This window comes from Symphodus melops (genome assembly GCF_947650265.1).
Source record: "Symphodus melops genome assembly, chromosome: 5".
NCBI lineage: Eukaryota > Metazoa > Chordata > Actinopteri > Labriformes > Labridae > Symphodus > Symphodus melops.
Window position 1 is genome coordinate 22,995,769 of NC_136695.1, and position 19,664 is coordinate 23,015,432.

General features: G+C 42.8%; 1 protein-coding gene across 5 annotated transcripts in view; it reads left to right on the forward strand.

Annotated features, from left to right (window-relative positions):
- Positions 1 to 19,664, forward strand: part of grik5 (glutamate receptor, ionotropic, kainate 5) — an 80,040-nt gene that overhangs the window by 25,299 nt on the left and 35,077 nt on the right. The window contains exon 1 of one of the 5 annotated variants that reach the window (XM_079343050.1): positions 14,881 to 15,255. The exons of 3 other annotated variants lie outside the window; for them this stretch is intronic. The gene's annotated coding sequence lies outside the window, so the exon portion shown is untranslated. Of the gene's footprint in view, positions 1 to 14,880; positions 15,256 to 19,664 lie in introns of those variants that run through there. One more of the 5 variants, XM_079343052.1, reaches the window with a different exon arrangement.

A 19,664-nucleotide genomic window follows, 5' to 3' on the forward strand; every position in this document is an offset into this window, starting at 1 on the left:
GAGACGTGTGGGCGAAAGCCTTCTCACATTACCTTTTGTACGTGCTTAATAAAATCATTTCATCTGCTCAATATACATAAGCCAGGATTAAAATATATGACATGCACACACACACACACACACACACACACACACACACACACACACACACACACACACACACACACAGCCACACAGCCACATGGATTTTCTCATTTCTCTGTTGATTGTCCTTCACCTGATGAGTGTTTATGTATCAGTGCTGAGATATCCGTGGTTTTGCTGATGTTCCAGTGCAGTGTTCCTCCTCAGTGAGCCGGCCCTTCGCCACAGGGTTGGTCACGCTAATAAAGACCCTTTGAACTGAACCGAATTGACTTGAGACATGCAGAGAAAAGGGGAGGAGAGCCAAAAAAAAATAATAAAGAGAAATGGACTTTGGAACAAAGACCAAAAGATAGATAGGAAGGAAGATAATGAAAGGTTTTGTCCTACAGGTAAAAGACCGGCCTTTTTTTTCTGTCACCCCTGCTTACATTAATTATTAAAGGCTACATGCACACGGGATGTGGTCCCGAGATAAGGGCAGATGACGTATTTAGATAATTCTAGATTCAACCTTCATTTTGATGTTTAAGGTCGTACTCAAGGGGCATTTGACATTTGACATCTGACATTTAAAAGAGGTAGGCAGTAGACTTAACTTTGGCATTTTTTAGGGGGGGTGCAGTACATTGAAGAGAGTGAAATGTGACACAGGCCTGCTTTGAACCCATTTCTTGCTCTTGTCAGTACTTGAGCATTGCCTCCATCCTCTCCAGCCATTCTGCACCTCTAACTGTTCCTCCAAAGACAACGGAAGTCAGTGACAAATCCTGCCATCTTGGTGTTGTGTAATATACGCTGTTCTCTTATTCGTGTCCATCAAAACATCCTGTGCCACACACCTCACCCACATTCTGAGTAAAGCTGATCCATAGAGAGCTCAACCTGGTCCCAGATTGGCAAAAAGACTATCATGAGCACCACAAGTGATCAAGCAGTCCATTATGGCAAAACAAGATTTACGAGAATGAAAAAAACCTACAGGCTGTGTGCATTAGTTACTGTACCAATGATGAAGCAATGTGACATCTTGTGTGTGGGCCTGCAGAGGCTGTCTCGTCCGACTAATGAGGATGAAGAGAGAAGTCAGAGATGAAAGCCAATCTAAATATGGACCTTGATATGACTTTTACATTGTGTCATAGTGTGTCACTGTGTGTGTGTGTGTGTGTGTGTGTGTGTGTGTGTGTGTGTGTGTGTCCGTGTGCTTAGAGGTGGTGTCCTCCCACCCTCCTGCTGTTATGTTATGACTGGCGTCCTCGCTCCGAGCCTACTGTCAACAGTAGGTGTCATCCACCCAGCGCAGCCCTGGGCAGTCTACTGGCTGCGTTCTGAGCACTGACAGAGATGGACACACCTTCATAAAAACACTGACTTCAATGTGAACATAACACACACACACACACACACACACGCACACATACACATGGCAACATGCCTAATGTACTCCTTTTTAGGCACTCCGCCAGCGTAGAAAAATACACGGACAGGCACGTATTCTTCCTGCTCTGCCACCAGCCGTTGGTGAGTGTCCGTGTTATGCAAACTCATAACAAAATTCTGTCAGACTGTGAGTTAGTGTCAGATCACCTGAAAGGGGCAGAGGCCTGTCTTCCACTGTCCCTTTTCCCTCACTTCTATCCTGTAGCTCTGACATACACTCACTTGACATGAACACACTTTCTCTCTAACTTATGTGATACTGTTGGATTTTTGAACCGCCTGCACATAATTCTCCTTCTGAAATATAAAATGTCTTGTATCTAAAAGTCTGTAATTTCACTTGGCATGCAGGATTTGGAATTCAAGCATGTCTGTCTAACATGGCGCGCAAAGAACTCCTGGTGCACTACCTTACCTGCTTTAATACACGGCTTAGCAGCCACAGTGGAGTTGTTAAGCAGCACAGGAGCTGAATGTTAACCAATGGTGGGTTGCCAACAGGCCTCATTGTAAGTGTAGCTGTCAGAAAGAACAGGAACTAAGCCCCACACTGGGGCTTGTTACAAACACACAACAGATGAGCGGCTGATTAAGGAGCTGGTGCTTTGCAGGAGAACAAAGATGACATAGGAACACTTGAACTATTCCCAGGGTTGTTGTCGAAAATATTTCCTGGGGAGACAGGAAGGATTTGAAAGTGCGCTGTTGTTGTGCATATGTTTTGATGATAATGTGTACATTAGTGTGTGGGCTGTCAAAGGAAACAGTGTGTTCCCTTTGGTATGTCAGTGTTTGCAGATAAACTGTGGGCATATGTTTTAGTTTCCCCAGGAAGTGTAAGTTCACTTCTCTGAATCCTGATAATAAAATCACATTCTTTATTTTAATATAGCCTCCTGCTACAACAGCAGACTTTGTCAGCTGCTGTTGTTATTTAAGTCTGCAGGCCTGTGTGATGGGATCATTTAAGACTTACCTGCTTCAGTGATGGCGAGTGTGACACCGTGCTCTATATAGCCATGTGAAGCAGATAGAGGGCTTCAATTTGTCACATTTGGAGCCATCTCACTTAGCGGCCCTGCGCTCTAAAGCTATGTTTTGCTGCCTGACTGCCCTCACAGCACATACCATGTTCAAGTTGTTTTCAGTGCTGCAGGAATGTGATTGTTTGTGCAGCTCCAGACACAGAAGCCAGCATGAAAGAGACCCCTTCTTTTGAAGCGCTGCCTCTCGTATAATGGCTTAAATCAAACAGGAATTATATTTTTGCTGCACTTACGGATGTGAGACCCACTGGTCAATCATAGCAACTCACATAGCAACAAGACCTGCGTGGGACAAATGGAATACACGAGATGAATCAGTAGCACTGCTCTTACTGTTGGCATGCTGTATCTCCCGGACAAGGCAGCGCCTCAAAGATCAGCCAGTTTGTCCCCACATGCAGGGATGGAAAAACATTGCCAGGAAAAAACACTGTAGAAATAAACAGAGGCTAATTAGGCGTTGGAATAATTCAAAAGAAATATGCATGTTTACAACAGAAGGACACTGTTGCTTTTATCTGAGCGCAACACCTCGCGAGGCTAGAAAGGACACAAACAACAACAAGAGGTGGACACTCGCAGCGATGCCCCCAGTCGATTTTTATTTGTACACGTCTGATCGCAGGCCATGCGTACAGATGTTGCTGCTGCGGGCTTTTTGACCTGGGCCACATGGTGCATGTATGCTGAGTGTCTCCAGTCTATGACACCATAGCCCCGAGTGAAACCTGAGGGTTAAGCCTTCATACATTGATGAGAGCTCGTAGGGCTTGTTGAAGCCCCCCCGGGTGGCATGACACAGACGCGTACAAGAAGGAGTCAGCGCGCACATTCACACACACACTCGGACAGTTACGATGTGTTTGCAACCTGCTCAGCCACCGGCATGCTTTAAAAGTATCCCTCATCGCCGGTTTCTGGACAGGGGGGGCGGCATGTCAACTAGCTGACCATGAAAAAGGGGGAATAACAGAAATCTGTGCGAACTCGTGGGCGTTTGTGTGTATGTGTGTGTGTGTTGGCTGTAGGGCTTTGTTTGTATATTAGGCAGAAGTCCTGCATCACTCATTCCAGCTCGACACATCAAAGAGACAGAGGCCGACGCTGCTGCTGCTGCTGCCTGCTGACCATATATGGTTCATCATTCAGGCTTTGGTTTAGCCCATTAGAGAAAGTAGGACAGAACTGGGTCCTGATGACCATATTTGGCCCCGGCTCTTTCCCCTGCAGCCATCTTGCCTGCCTCCACCGCATGCTGCCAGGGCACTGCTGCTCTGCTCCTTCCCTCATCTTCGGCTCTCCTCATTTCCCCCTGTTATTTCTTCTTCTTCTTCGTCTCCTTTCTTCTTCTCCCCCCCCCCCCCCCCCCCCCCCCCCCCCCTAGAAGAATAACTCTTCGCATCCCCCTCTTGGTTTCTCTTTCTGCTCACTCTGCCCCTTATCGCTTCTTTCCCCTCCTCCTCTCTCCTACTCATCCTGTTACTTCACTGTTTTGTCTTTTCTCCCCAAACCCCACTTCTTCCGCTCATCCTCCTTCTCCCCGCTTCACCCTTCTTTACTGCGTCCTTTGTTCTTTCTCCTCTCATTACTTCCTGTGTTTTTTCCCTTTCTCCCTTATCCCTCTCCTGCAGGAAGCGGTGCACTTCCAGGTTTACTCTGCTGGTTTGTGTACTGGGAGTCGGCTCTGCTGGCCCCTGGCCTATTCTGGCTCCATCCCTGTGTTCCTAATCAGCCCTGCTGCACGATGCACACGTGTTCGCAAACTCATTAACGAACACACATCCTCGCACGTGTGCGCAGACACTTTAGTTATGTATTAGTCGGTGAGAGTGTTTAGCCTACATCTCTACACCCACACCGATGTGTCAAAGCGCTCACACTTCCACACACAAACACTCCATTTGTGTGAGCACATTAATACTCACACACACACACACTCTCTCTCCACCTCCTGGTGGCAGGTTTGATCGCCTGGAAAATGAATACTAAATGCAGGGCAAAATGGCTGGCAGGGATCACCTTGGCTGCGTTAAAGCTCACCGCCTGCTCAATACAGGCATGAAACTGGAGCGCCTCCACACCGTCATTTCTTCCTGTTTAGATATTCCTTGACTCCACAGCTTAGTGAGTTTACACAAAGTGATAGTTGGCTTTTGTTTTTGAGATTTGGACTCTAAGTACATGGGTAGCTCCTCCTGTGCCCCAGCTGTAACATTCCCTTTGAGCCCCCATGCTTTCCACAGACTGTGAAGATACACACACACACACACACACACACACACACACTGCACTCTGCTGAGGTTTCTACGACACATGCATGCAGAAACAATTTAATTATAATTTCCCTCGCTGGGAATCAAAGAAAGTCGCGTAGCTGGCTGAGGACTGGGCCAGCTGGGAGCAGGTCTTCCTGAGGCTGAAGGAAGCTATTCTACTGTATAACACACACACACACACACACACACACACACACACAGATTTTCCCACCAACACACTCATGTGCACTCTGCTGCTAGCCTTCATTTTGAATGATGACTTTCTGGGAGTCTATCCGTGATTTTAGATTGATGTTTAATAAACAACTGCAGATTTAAAGTGTTGTTCATACCATTAATGATATATTTCTTCAGGCATATTTTCATCTTAATGAAGTACAACACCTTTATGTTGGGATAATTTGATTCCTTTTTTGTCAATACAAACAATCAGAGTGTTGAACCTGAACAGCGGCTGAAGAAGTGCATGTCGCTGACGTGATGACTGAGTGCAGCAGTAAGGAGGAAGTATTCTTTTGCATGCAGCCACTGTGCGACGTTGTTTGGGTGGTTTTAGGCCTGACATGCAAAACCATCACTGACCTGACGACAGAGACCTGCATGTCTCACTCGTAACCTGTCAAACAAGATTTACTTTGTGATTTTCATCTGACTGTAAAACACTGATCTGTAGTGCTCTGCTTTAAACAGCACCACAGCTGCAGAAATGTATACAGCCATATAACCACTTGGCATCATTAACAGTGTTCATTTTGACTTATGTAGTCAGTTTGTGAACATAAAGGCATGCACTGATTCACTAACACACTTACTGGGTTCCTGCAGCTATTTTTCACATTATCAATTTACTACATGTTGGACGCATTTCAGGCAATAACTGGATCTCATTGTCAGTATTCAACTCGACTTCTTCCTGCTTTCAAACAACAGCAGAAAAAGGTTAGAGTTCTTGTAGAGCGAAAAATGAACAATTAAGACCCTGCCATGGTTTAAAGTCTGCATGTGTGTTGCAGACGAGCAGCAGTGTTTACTTTACAGCCATGTCTGTGTGTTTATATGTGATTATGGATCTTTTTATGCACAGGAGATGAGTTCGTAGCTCGGCAACAGTGTGATTGTGTCCAAGTGTTTGTGTTTGTGAGTGGGTTGTGTTTGCTTCTGTTATCAATCCGGGCCAGACGACAGAAGCTCTTTAGTGGACAGTTAGTTCAGTTTAGCATGAAGATGAGGCCTGTCGTGCGCCAGCCTTTTTCTTTGCAAAGTTCATCTCTGCGCGCGTGTGTGTGTCAGTGAGTTTGTGTGTGTGTGTGTCAATGAGTTTGTGTGTGTGTGTGTGTGTGGTCTTTGATGTCAGCTGGTGGATGCTACTGTTTGCAGATGTTATTCGTTAGGTAATCAGAAAACACAATCCCTCTGATCTATTCCTGCATCTCTGCCATTATATATAGTATTCTCCTCATCTACCCACAACCTCTCTCCTTCTCTCTCTCCCACAAACACACATTTTTTCTATTTTTTCCTCTATTGTCCATCTCTCTGCCACTCCTCATCTCTGTCCTCCATCTCCTACTCCCACACTCACTCCATCTCTGTGTTTTGTTATATATTACTGCTCTCTGTTGTTTGTCTTCGCTCTCTGGACATTTTTCTTGTCATCGTCTTTTTTTCCCCCTGCCTTTCCTTCACCCGCTGCCCCCGAGCCCTGCACTCCCCATCACTAACAGCCCCCCCCTCCTCCCTTTAAGAACCCTTCTTCACCCTTGCTGTCCTCCTCTTCTCTTGCCTTTTTGCCTTCCATCACATGTGTGCATGCTGTCGGAGGGGGGAGTATTGATTGCACGCTCAGCTGACAGGCACAGTAATGGAGGACTTGGAGTGTGTGTGTGTGTGTGTGTGTTGTTGGGGGGGTGTTTAAGAAGCAGTCCAGGCAATAACTCACCTGACCAAGCGGACGGCCGCCGGGCGGGCGGGTGGGCAGGCAAGAGTGAGAGGTGCCGCAGCACATGGTGCAACTTGACAGGCAGCATTTGAAAACAACTGAGCCAAATATAGGGCAACTTTCAAATCACACCCCATTTATACCTCGGGGAACTCGTTTTCTGACCAGACGCACCATGTGAAAAGACTAGCAATAAAACGGACGAGTAAATTCAATGCCTGCAGTGCCTGGTCTCCCCTGCGTCCATGTTATATTGTTTTACATTTATCTCAGACATGCAGGCTATCAAAAGTGTTGTTTTCAAAAGCACATTGCGCTTTGTTGTTTCCAAATCCTGGTTCCATGCCCCTCAATAATCCCCACTGCAGTGTGGACACACACTGCAAGACATACAGTGCAGTTTAAATGCTAATATGGGCGATTCAATTAAAACGATCTCTTTTCCATTGCCCATAACACCATTCTGTGGCTTTTGTGTCCACTCTTTTATAGATTATTATTGGAAACACAGAGTTTTGTTTCTCTTCTCTCGGGCAGTTTTTGGACATTATAGGTGATTTCAATATTCTATGCAGCAGCTCATTTGACACTGGACTAGCTTTTGTCTGATGGTGCTGATCTTATAGAGACAGTCTGTGACATTTAGATTCAGACTTAATGCTGTTAAAAATAATATTACATACATTAACCTAATATTTGTGCTGCATGCACACAACCTACTTATGTCTGAGCTCACCAGTACAATACAGCATGCAAACATAGCACACACAAGTGTAGTCTTTATTCCCGCTGGCATATTGTTCTACACCCAGTACATATGTGCAACATACTCAGTAAAAGCATAGTGCGATCCGCCATTAACATATATTATACCACTCTCAGCCTCAAACTGCTACATTGAATATTTGATTTTGTTCAATCTGTATTCAAGAGAGGGAAAAAAACAGCTGTTTTGCATTGGGAAGGATGATAGTACATTACAAACAGTAATTCATATAAATGGGCAATTTATTATTCATTTGTCAGACAATTAAGTTTGATCTGAGATCAATTCACATGAATGAAGGATGCGAGTTTCCGCTTGTATAAAAAATGATTCCGGGTATTCATAATTTTGTAGTAAGTTGTGGAACTTCTAAGGCTAATGTACCATCGGCTAACTCAATGTATTATGCATTTATTCACCACTGCTTGGTACTGATTTACTCCACAATGAGGCAAACAAAATGCTAATCCTGCATTAAATACGCTGCTGTTGCATAAATACTCTAACAGTCATTGCTTTTAGCATATGCTACCACCCATTAGCATAGAGCGGGCTGAGAGATAAGCAATGATTTAGTATGAGAGAGCTGGACTGAATGTACTGCTGCAGTGTTTGACCACTGAGTTGACCTTGTGAAGGTTACACTGCGGTCACGGACACACACACACACACACACACACACACACACACACACACACACACACACACACACAGCCTGAAAGTGACCTGCACTTGTACTGAAAAACAGCGGCATAGCAATTTGTTTCCTTTAGTATTTGGACGGCTCTTCCGCAGAGATGCAGCTCTCCTGCTCTCCTGCTCTGCTGAAACGTGTTGAGAAGGTTGAAGAGCTGATCCGTCCTGCTTGAGAGAGACATGAAATATTGATGTACTCATAGAATCAAGGGTCACATGGCAGGAAATTATTCACCATTTTGTCACTTTTTTTTTTTTTTAATCATGTGAGCCATTGTGAAGCTTCCGACGCCTGGCCTCAGTTGCGTTGCTGACCTTTCACTGAATCCAATCATCATGAAACACATATGGAGCTTATTGCGTCAAACATGGACTCAAACACTCGTCTTGTACGCCACTTAAACGAGCAGGATTGTCTTACATTTAAACACTGTCTTCAACCTGTATTCATTCTGATTGCTTTATTTCTTAATCCAGTGCATGTAATGACTTTGATAGAGATGCATATTCTTAAATGAAACACCCACCTCATCAGTCTTCATCAGTTTAAAATAGCAATGAGGAATTTATTATCATCATCTTTGTGGGGTTTTTTGGACAAAAGTGATACTTATCATCTCTTTGTTATCCTGCTTTTTAGATTCTTATTGAGTATATCTGCTCAAGAAAACTCTCCTTCTGCACCTTTCTTACTGACTCAGGTGAAAGTCACTGTGAAACATTGATGAGGAAAAAGTAAACACCACGCTGTACTCTTCTTTGTCCTGGGGATCACAGCGGTGACAGGGATTAAGAATAACTCAATAGAAATAGTAAACTGTGCTGCAGATGGTCTGATTCTCTTGTAGCGGCAGCAGTTACATGCTGAGGATAACTGGTGAAAAGGTCTCAGAGTAAGTGTCCGTGTTTTCTTAAAAATAGTAACTTAGAGCACAAACTGTACTGTAAGGAGGGAAGGAGAGAAAAACTTCTATGAATGTAAATTGGAACACAGCAAACTATAACTCTTCTCTGTTTGGTTGAATTGTTTTGTAATAGAGAGCGTGTTCACTGTGTTGTCTTTAAAAAACAAAACAAATGCTGATTGACGTCTAAACAAGTCTTTTCTTAAACTGTCAGAATCACGAATGAACTTGAATTTGTTCCTCTTCACATCAATACTTTTATGGATTTAAATCGCTCATCCGTGTTTCTCTCATCAGGATACTTTACAGCTTCATCTCTGAATAACAAGACAAAAACCTTGTGTTCATAAATCACACTAAGTTGTTGAGCCCTTAAAATGTGCTCACTCTGACTCATTTTTCATGTCTTTTTTTGTTTCTCATCTTGGCTTTAAAGTCAAAATAAGGAGAAATTGCATCTTGCCCGGGGCCATCTGAAAACAGTTTGACAATGTTACCCATTTAGCCCAGACGGCTTCACAAATAAAAAGATTTTTATGCAAAACTCATGCACCACAACATCTTTAAAGTGCCCAGTCACTCCATTTCTGTATTTTGCAGGATGTCCCCCCCTCCCCTCCGCAGTCAGTCCCAATCAGGCCTAATAGTCTGATGTCTCGTGTTGAGCCCAGATGACCAATTTTAGACTCAGTCATGGGTGACAGAATTATACAACATCTTGAGTAGAGATGCAGTATATTCAGGAGAACTGTGAAATATTTTAGGCTAATAAAACTCTGTTAAAAAAAATCCAGCTAAGCCTCTGGTTACGCCACTTATTTAATAAGATAATTATATGTCTAATTTGATCTGATGAATATGTATGGCAGCTGGTTATATCGCTCAGCAAGGCTAACATCAATCAGAGCTGGACAAACTATCCCTGGGCAATTTAGATAAAATAAAGACCAACAAATAGCACTTTAATTTCTTAATATACACTTATTATCTGAAACATGCAGCCGTGATAGAACATCTGCACAGCCTCCGGATTAGTAGAATAAAGCATGTTCGGATTAAAGCAGTTTTCATGGTCACTATTAAAATAAAGATTTTAATGTTGTTATGGTCTGTAAGCTTGTAGAGTTAATTAAAAAAAGAGGTCTAATTCTGATATAATGGTTTGATTAAAAGAATAATTTATGGCTTAACACAAGCTGAACAGTGAAAAGTCATTATATTATTTGTTGCCTCCTCGAGCTTTGTGGCGTTTTCTATGCATTTAAACCCCTCCACAATCTGGCTTTATTGAAGATTATTCTCCTGGCATTTCCACTGTGCTGGTTGTTTCAGAGTGCAGAATGAAAGACAACATGGCAGAGAGGGAATGACATCAGCCAAGGTCAAGAGCTATATTCATACCATGTTGTTTTCAGCATGAAAAAAAAAACCCCTGGGGGGCTTCATTATGTTATCCTATCGCTTCTGTGACCTTTTTAAAATGGATGGCGCTGTTCCCCCCCCCTCGCGTGCTTTAATGAAATTGCTCATAAATCCTCTGCTCAATTATGTACTCCAATACAGGGGGTTTGTTTCTTTATATGTACGCATGTTGGGAAAAAGAAATAGATTAATACTTTTAATAACTTTCTCAGATTTGACAGACCGTGGTAGAGTTAGTTTTTGGTGACAGACGTTTTTTTTTTTTAATCTGCTGTACGAACAGAGAGGCCGGAGTTAGGATTATCTCTGAAAACGCAGACTTCAGATTGTCGCTGAGTCAACACAGTTTGGCGCTGTCTTGAGTCACACGGCATTATTCAGGGTTTATATTCGCAATCTGGCACTGATGCAAAGTTCTCAGCTATTTTAGCTGCAGCGTCAGAAGTAGAAATGTATTTTTCATGCGTTTATCCCAAGGCACACTCGCAGAACAATGTCAGATGAAGGAACATGAAGTAAACAAGATGATTACAACATTTGTTTTCAATAAATTAGGTTATTTTTCACCCGCTGAATGGTGCTAACTAAACTTTCAAATGTATTCGACTTCCAAATGAACAAGCGGATGTGTGAAGAAGGCTTTGATTTAGCCGGGAGGTTTTAACTAGCAAACACTTCCAGATGATGATTACTAATAAAACACTAGCAAAGTGAATTTGTGATTCATTCATTTTATTATCAACCTAATCTCTGTTTATTGGGGGAAAAAAAACAAAAAATCTTTTTCTCACAGACTCTTTGAAAGCCTTTCCAAACACCTGCCGCGATCACACAAATAAATTCTAAGATGATCTTATTACTCATCCGTGTACACTTTATAAAGTAGAGAATCTAACAACTCACAGATGTCTTTGTAAAACGTCTAAAAAGAAAGAGCTGGTAGAGATCCTCCAAACAAACGTGATGTAACACTTTGTTTTTCCTCAGGATTTGAACCTTGGCGTTCTGTATAAATAGTCGATGATTGAACTCTACAAGAGAGCACCATCTTTCGTCTCCTGTATGAGAACACTGACTTGCCCTACATATTTTTGTCTTTGCGTAGTCACTTTGCATAGTTGCAAGTGAATCCTTTTTCAGATGTTGAACTGAGTCTGAGAAGTGCAGTCAGAGAGAATTTGTCTCCTGCCCGGGGCAGCTGAAAACAAACCAAATTTGAGCATGCTGCTTTCTGCGGAGCAAATTAGCACAGACGAAAACACAAACCAGAAGCCCCACATGTAAACTCGAATCACAAGAGCCCTCTCACAGCACTCGCTTTTCCCTTTTAGGTTTCACGTCTATTTAGTCTCTCTCCATCAGTGTGCCGGCTCACCCTGATCTCAAATGACCAGTTTTAGACATGGAGTGGGTGACAGAGTTACACAACGATCACGAGTGTCTGAGTGGACACGCAACATGTCCGAGTACGCGCGTCCAAGTCAGGCGCAGAGTGAACACTTGCTCCCAGTCACGCAGCAAAATAACATTCCTTGTGTTTCTGCCTCTGACTGTTAGAGCTTAGTCAGTCACACAGTAACACAGAAACACACACACACACCATGATGAAGCCGCGCCTCACATGACCAACAGGCCCCGACTCCCCGATCCCTCATTTACCTGTTCCTTCAAACTCTACATCTCCCTCCCACTGCTTCCTTCTCTTAGTCTCTACTCTGTTGCCACGGCAGCAAAACCTGACAATCATGGAGAGAGAGGGACAGAGGGAGCAAATGCCATCTGAGTCATTTATTCTACAACCTGTGTACAGTGTGTGTGTGTGTGTGTGTGTGTGTGTGTGTGTGTGTGTGTGTGTGTGTGTGAAGGCGATTATGTTGGATATGTTCATGTACATTTCTGTGTATCTGTTGTATGTGTGTGTTTTTAGGGTGTGTGGGAGTCTAAGTGGGAGAGCTGCGTGGAGTCGGTTCATGGGTTCATCACAGAGCTGTGGCAGTGCGAAGGCAAACACTCTTTGTCTGTCTCTCTCCATACAAACGTTGTGTTTCCGTTTTCTATTTCATGTTCAATTTAAATATCTGGTTGTTTCCTCGTCAGCGTCGAGTGATTCAAAAACATTTCTGTGTTGTAAAGCTTTTGTGCTCTGACTGATTGATCAAACGTAACTTTCGACAGCAAAGTGCTCCCTTTATGCGACGCCGTTCCTCTTCCTGAACAGCATCAAATGTTAACGCGATGTTCAGCATCAGTTGCCGTCTGAAACTTACAGAAGATCCCCGTTTTGATTTAAACTCCTGATACCACCACTCCGATGTTATTCAAGATTTCCCTTTAAGCCAAATAAAACCTCTGAATGTCCCATTGGGCTTCACAGACTCACACCATTGGTGCTAAGCTCTCTTAAAAGACGAGGGAAATATTGTTCACACACTCGAAAAGTCTCCAGTGTAAAAAAAAAAACTCTGGAAGAAGCCTCAGGAGAGAGACGATTCAAAAAGACATTCCTCCTCCTCCTCCTTCTCGTTTGGCCAGGAGGAGAAAGAACAGTATGAACAAAGAGCGAAAAAATGTTACAGTTAGTAAATGTCAAAACACAAGAGGTGTGTAGTCAAACAATAAAAAAAGCAAAACAAATACGTACCATCCGTGAGACTCAATCCGTACCTTCCGTTTACTGTGAAAGTGAAGTCATTGACTGTGACGTCCACCTTGTCGCAAACGCTGATTTAAATTGGCAGGGCTCTATTTGCACTCAGATGTTGTTCGCTGCACAGTGCCACGTGTAATAATATCACTCTTTTATTTCCAAGGCTTTGCTCGACATGCAAATTTCAGCTCCACAAACGAGCCAGAGGGCTCGTGAGTTCAAGGAGAGCGTCCTAATTGTGATTAAACTGCTGCTCTTATGTAAGCCTCGTCTGCAACAAGTGGGACCTGTAACGACAGCTTGTGACACTGAACTGCACGTCTTTTTTAAACAGCTCCTGGGGAAAGCGGTGCATCGAGTTTGCCCGACCCCAACAACACTGAAGTGAACAGCATGTGGTACATATGCATTCAGAAAGGCGGAAATGCAAACTCGCTGCTGGCCTGTACAAACAGATAATACACAAGCTTGTACTGGGACGCAGATGCAGAGGGAAAAAAAACAAACTTCCTCGAGAGTTGGTGTATGTGTGTGCAACTTGCGGATGGTTCGTTTGCTTTTGTGTGTGTGTGTGTGTGTGTGTGTGTGTGTGTGTGTGCGTGACATACTCAGATGTGACAGTGTCACAGGAGCACTGCGGTTCCCCAAGCAGACGGTGTCACTGACTGAGGGCCTCTTTGTCAAGGAGACGACTGGATAGAATTTATCCATGTCCAATGAACAGAGAAAGAAAGGGGGAAGGGAGATGAAGGCTGGGGGTGGGGGTGGGGGGCACTGTAACAGACAAAGTGCACTGTTGAGATTGAAGAGACCTGAGAGAGCTAAGATAGAAAGCGAGGGGAGAGAGAGGTCAGTAAAGAGACAGGAGTGTTCCTGAGAAGCAGAGAGAAAGAGGCTGAGTGAGAAGAGATACAGAGGTGGAGGTGGGAGAGACAAAGAGAGAGAGGAGCAGGACGCTGAAACGAGAGATCAAAATGTCTGCAGCCTTGCGAAGGGAGGACAGTTTGTCCAGGAAGTGAATGGCAGAAGGAGAGAAAATGACACGCATGGATTGGGAACACTCACGTCAACACCTGACGAGCTCCACAACAGAATCATTATTTGACTGATGTCGTGTAGCTGTGGTTGATACTTCTGTTTATTTCAGAAATGTGTTTAAACAAATCCAAGGTGATAATAGTGCTTTTAGAAACCAGCATTGATAAAAAAGAATATTTATTTAAAGGAATAAAATGCACACTCAAATGCCTAAATAAATAATAGAATGCTGTCTGCACCACAAATAACATGTCAGAGATGCAAGATCACATCCTATAGCTTAAAGACTGCATCACTTATGAATATTTTATTAGCGTGAAATCACAAGAACAAACATGACTGACTTAACATAATGTAAATTTAACTGTAGAATATTGACTGTTCTGTAACACGTCTTCAGCCTAAGTCACGTAAGACTCAGTCTCCATCACATGAGTTTTGTTACTCTTGTGATCGTATGCTACACAGACATCATCAAACTATTTGAACTCTGTTTTGACCCGTAGCAACAGAAATGATTGTTTCCACCCAAGTGGAATCTTGGCTGATCTGATTTCAGCTATACGGAGTCAGAATCACATCTGCTTAAACAATTACATTTGGGATTTGTTTGTGAGCAATGAAATGATTTTTTAAGTGTTCCTGGAAAATGACAAAGACTTAAAATTTCTCTTTCAAAAAACAAACTGCTCATTTAATCCAACAATAAACTCCATTACCCAAAGAAAAAGGCATTTGCTTGATAGAAAACCAAAAAAAAGAAAGAATTAAAAATGTGGTGATTATAAACCCAGTTTTATTACCAAGATTTATTTTGTGCTTTTTTTTGTCTTTATTGGAGAAACTGGAGAGTTGATTAGTTTGTTATTCTGGAGAGAGAGAGAAAGGAAGAGAGAGGATAATGGCCACCCGAATCTGTGACTACAGTCTCTGTATGGGGCGTGCAAACTAACCACTTGGCCACCGCCTCTCTTTCACCTCTTTCAAACAAACGTGAGTTAAAAGTGTTCAGTCATATTCATGTCTCAGGTTTTGTGGTGTTGCTGTGTTTGAGTGGGTTGATTTTATTCTTTTACCTTCAGTGGAGTGAAATGATCATCCCTCCAAAGCAAACGCTATAAGCTTCACGAGGCTTAGTTTATTGCACTCTTGTTGAATTGAAATACAATATTTACTGCAGCCTTTTATTGTAAACATTTTCAAAAATCTAATTTAAGATATTGGCTTTCTGGTTAGAATACACCACTTGACATATTGTATTTGCTCAAACTGTCGAAATGTTAAATTTGATTCTCTAAAGCCTGTAACACCGACATTAGGGAGGAAAAGTGAAACATATAAACAAACATCCTGAAACAGTCGAGTTTGAATAGCAGACACTGTGAGATAAAGGGAGCACACAGGTAATATATACGTGGAAAGCAGAGATGGTGAGATTAAAGAGGTAAATGCAACAGGAGAGGAGAGGGAGAAGGTGGGAGAGGGTGCAACGTGAAAATGCTGAGTCAATGCCACCAAGAACATGTGCTGCTGCTTTGATATTAGATCCAGACACAAAGTACTAAACACTTAATCCGGCAAAAAGCCAAAAGGGGTGAGGGGAAGGTCTTCAGTATTTTTCCTCTCCTAAAATGACTCTCTCTCTCTCTCTCTCTCTCTTACACATACACACACACACACACACACACACACGCACACACACACACACACAGCCCTCCCAGCTCATCCATACAGTCTGGGTTTAAAAAAAAAGATCTGACCCTCATTTTTCAGGGGATGCACTACGCAGCCTGTCTCCAGTCAACAATGAATGTTAATTTCTCCACGAAATAATCAAAACACAATTGTGTTCCAGCATGGCTGGAGGTACATTCGTCTTAAATCCACAACCACTAAAGCCGTTCCACTTGCAAATTCAATTACGGGAATGATTCATCCTTCTATTATGATAACTGTCAGATTTTCTTGTGTCATACAAAAAGGCATAAGGGGGGAAACAAATGATTCGCCAGCCCCCCAACGGACATCCTTCTCCTTCTCCTCACCCCCCCTCAAGACGCTTTTCTCTCCAGTTGAGTTGTTTTTCTTTCTCTCCTCGTCCCTTTTTCTCTCCTCTTCCACTTTTTCCATGCTATCACTCATCCTGCTTCCTCCGCTTAAGCCTCAGTGCATCCTTTCCTCCTCTGCCTGGGGATGTGGGGAGAGATAGCATTCCCTCGTTTTCTGGTTCTCTCCATATCTCCCCTATCCCTCCCTCCCTCTCTCGCACTTCCAACTCTGCACATCCCTGCTTCTCCCTCACGCTCCCTCCAGATAATTAAGATCTCTGATTTTACGGTTTTCTCTTTCATAATAGGCACTGCAGACACGATGAGCAAGCCGCCAAGTCTCTCTCTCTCGCTCACACACACACACACACACACACACACACACACACACAGACACACACACACACACACACACACAAATGAAAATATGAATATGCTTTCATACACACACACACTAAGATGAATGCATGCGGCAGACAGCTAAATCTCCAACTGGGATGACTCCTTTCCCTCCCTTCCATTCTCTGTCCTTTTCTGCATGGACACAAACACACATCAACTCACACAGCTAGTCAGGATATTTTATGTATTTTTGCGATTGTGTGTGTCTCAGTGATGCCCGCATGCGGGTTGACTTACAGCAGGGTGCAGAATGAAAGCGAGCGAAGAGGGCTAGGAGCAGTGTTTTTCTGTAGAGCTCAGACAAGTCTGACTCTGCTTGGGCCTCTCGCTGCTCCGGCTCCCTGCAGACTGACACCCAACTGCTGCAGGGACTCAGTCATTTACAACTACAGCAACGAAGCCAGACACAGTCCTTGCAAATTAAACACGACTTTGTATCTTGCTGTTTGCTCTTTCTACATCTGCGACTTGTACTTGTCTTTCTGATTCTCTCCAACTTTTACCAGCGGATTATAGCTTTCTCTCTTGTAGTGATGGAAGAATTCAATGTAATAATGCAGCAATAAATTGAATTCTCAGTGCCATTTGGTACAAGCTTTATTTAAAGTGAATTTGTCACCGCCAGCTATCCACCAAGTACTGACCCCTTAGGGGTGCCTCAGGGGTCAGTCTCGGTCCTTTTCCCTTTTCAATATGCACCACCTCACTTGGTGCACCTGCTCCCATGAGTTCTTATACCGTTGCTATGTGGACAAAACCCAACTCTTAATGGGATGTATTCTAGCTGGAGTACATCACCGTCTTGGCACAGATCTTTTCCTGCCTTGCTGGTATCTCTAAATTGATGAAAAAATGCCACTTTAATCTAAATCTATCTTGGACTATAGTACCTTGTACTGTAAGCTTTAATGCTAAATCAATTCAGACTGTTCTGGCCTAAATCTGAATTCTGTTCAGACTCAGGTCACATGGTAAAATCTCTGACCTGCATGTGACTGAAGATCACATATGGAGGTAGCCCATATCAGTTTGACTTGTGTCTTCAAACTTTCAGAAAAACTGAAAGAAAATCATCACTGAAGGGCAGATTAAAAACCTGATTCAGGTCACCTTTGCCTGCAGTGTGAACGTGGTGAGATCCGTAGCTGTCATCCCAGTCACTCCCTCAATAAGAACAGATAGGATAAAATGTCTTAATTGTCCCTATAAAAGTATGAAATACTGTTGGAGCAAGCCTGTAGATGCCTAATATCAAAAATATACAAATGTACAAAATAATAAAATGCAATGCAATACAACCGCGAAGCAGCCAAAGTCATGCCTTAAAACCTCTGCCCAGATCCTTGGTGTCATGTTTGTAGACCAGCTAACCATTAAGGCCTCAATTCTTTTGGTCATGTCAGTTGTATTTTCCGGAGACCTGAGAACAAGACATTTTAAGAGTAAGGTAATCAAACTCTATACAGTTAATAATCACAATGAAAATGAAGAAAAAACATTGATTATTAAAATACTAAAACCTTAGTATTAATGAGTTTGTACTTTATGTATGGGATATTTTACTGTAAGTATTAATTCTTAAGAGGCATGAGGTAATTTGGCCACTTTAGCAGCAGAGCTTAAGACATTAAAATCATGACATAATTACAATCTTTTTTTTTTTTTAAGAAGAAAGCCCATCCAACTGTGTGATCCTTAAAGCAGTAACCAGAATGAAATGTTCCATTAGTGATAACAAATGTTACACACTGTGATAAACAGTCTTCAACATCTGAAGTAATGCAAGGTCAATGTGACAGAATGTCCTCGGTATATTTTATTACACATAATGGTTTATTGATGAAATACTGCAACATATAGCCCTCACAGGATTTTAATGCTGCAGCCACTGTCGATGAAGTGGAGCCATTTTTAACGACTTAATGTACTGTTGAGGGATTCATCTTTGTCTATAACAATGCTTTACACATTACAGGTTGACTAAATGTGTCGGATTTAAGCTGAAACAAACATAGCATGAAAAATATTCAAGTACAGTAGCCTACCTCAAAATACATTAAATGTGTAAACGTACTTTGTATCTTTCCCTCGCTGCTCCTCTGCTTCTCTATCTTTATCCTGCTCTGCGTCTCTCTTTCTGCAGAAACACTTTCCAATCTCTTCTCTCTGTATTCAATTTTGTTCTTTTATTCCCCCGTCGTGCCCGGCCCATTCCCTCTCTGCTTCTTTTTTTTTCACTTATTCTCCTTACTTCTATCACAGCTTCTCACCTCCTTCCTTCCTCCCTCCTCATCTCCCCCTTCCTTGGAGTAGATGCTGTAATCTTTGCTGTCTAATACTGTCAATAGCACTCAATAACAATGAAATAGCACCGGTTCCACTCCAGTACTGATGAAGGCATAGGATCTTATTTGTCATCATAGCAATCTGCTCCTTGGTAATAGCCAATCAGATGGCTCCTGTGAAAATGCTGCGCTCCCATGATAGGTTCCTCCATTGTTTTGATTGACTGCACCTGAGGGCCCACCACTTCGGCTGGCCTCGATCAATACACCATCAAACTAAGGCATGCCCATACATGTCTTAGAATAGACACAAGTCTGAACACACACACGCACGCACACACAACACACACACACACACACACACACACACACACACACACACACACACACTGAAGGATAAATTTAAAAAGAGACCATTGGTGCTATAGGAGAAACACAATCCAGTTGTAAAAACCAACAAAACGGACAAATGTGCAGCACAACACAACAGTGTGCTGTATAGTGATCTCAGCGTGCGAGGTGAATACAGACGTGAAAACACTGAACCAAGTTTTTTGCTTCAGTCATTATTTATTTATTGGTATCTTTAATGATGTGCTGAAACAAGAATGATTCATTGATAACAATGAAACTACTCCAACTGTGTGCCTGTTATTCTATGTTGTGG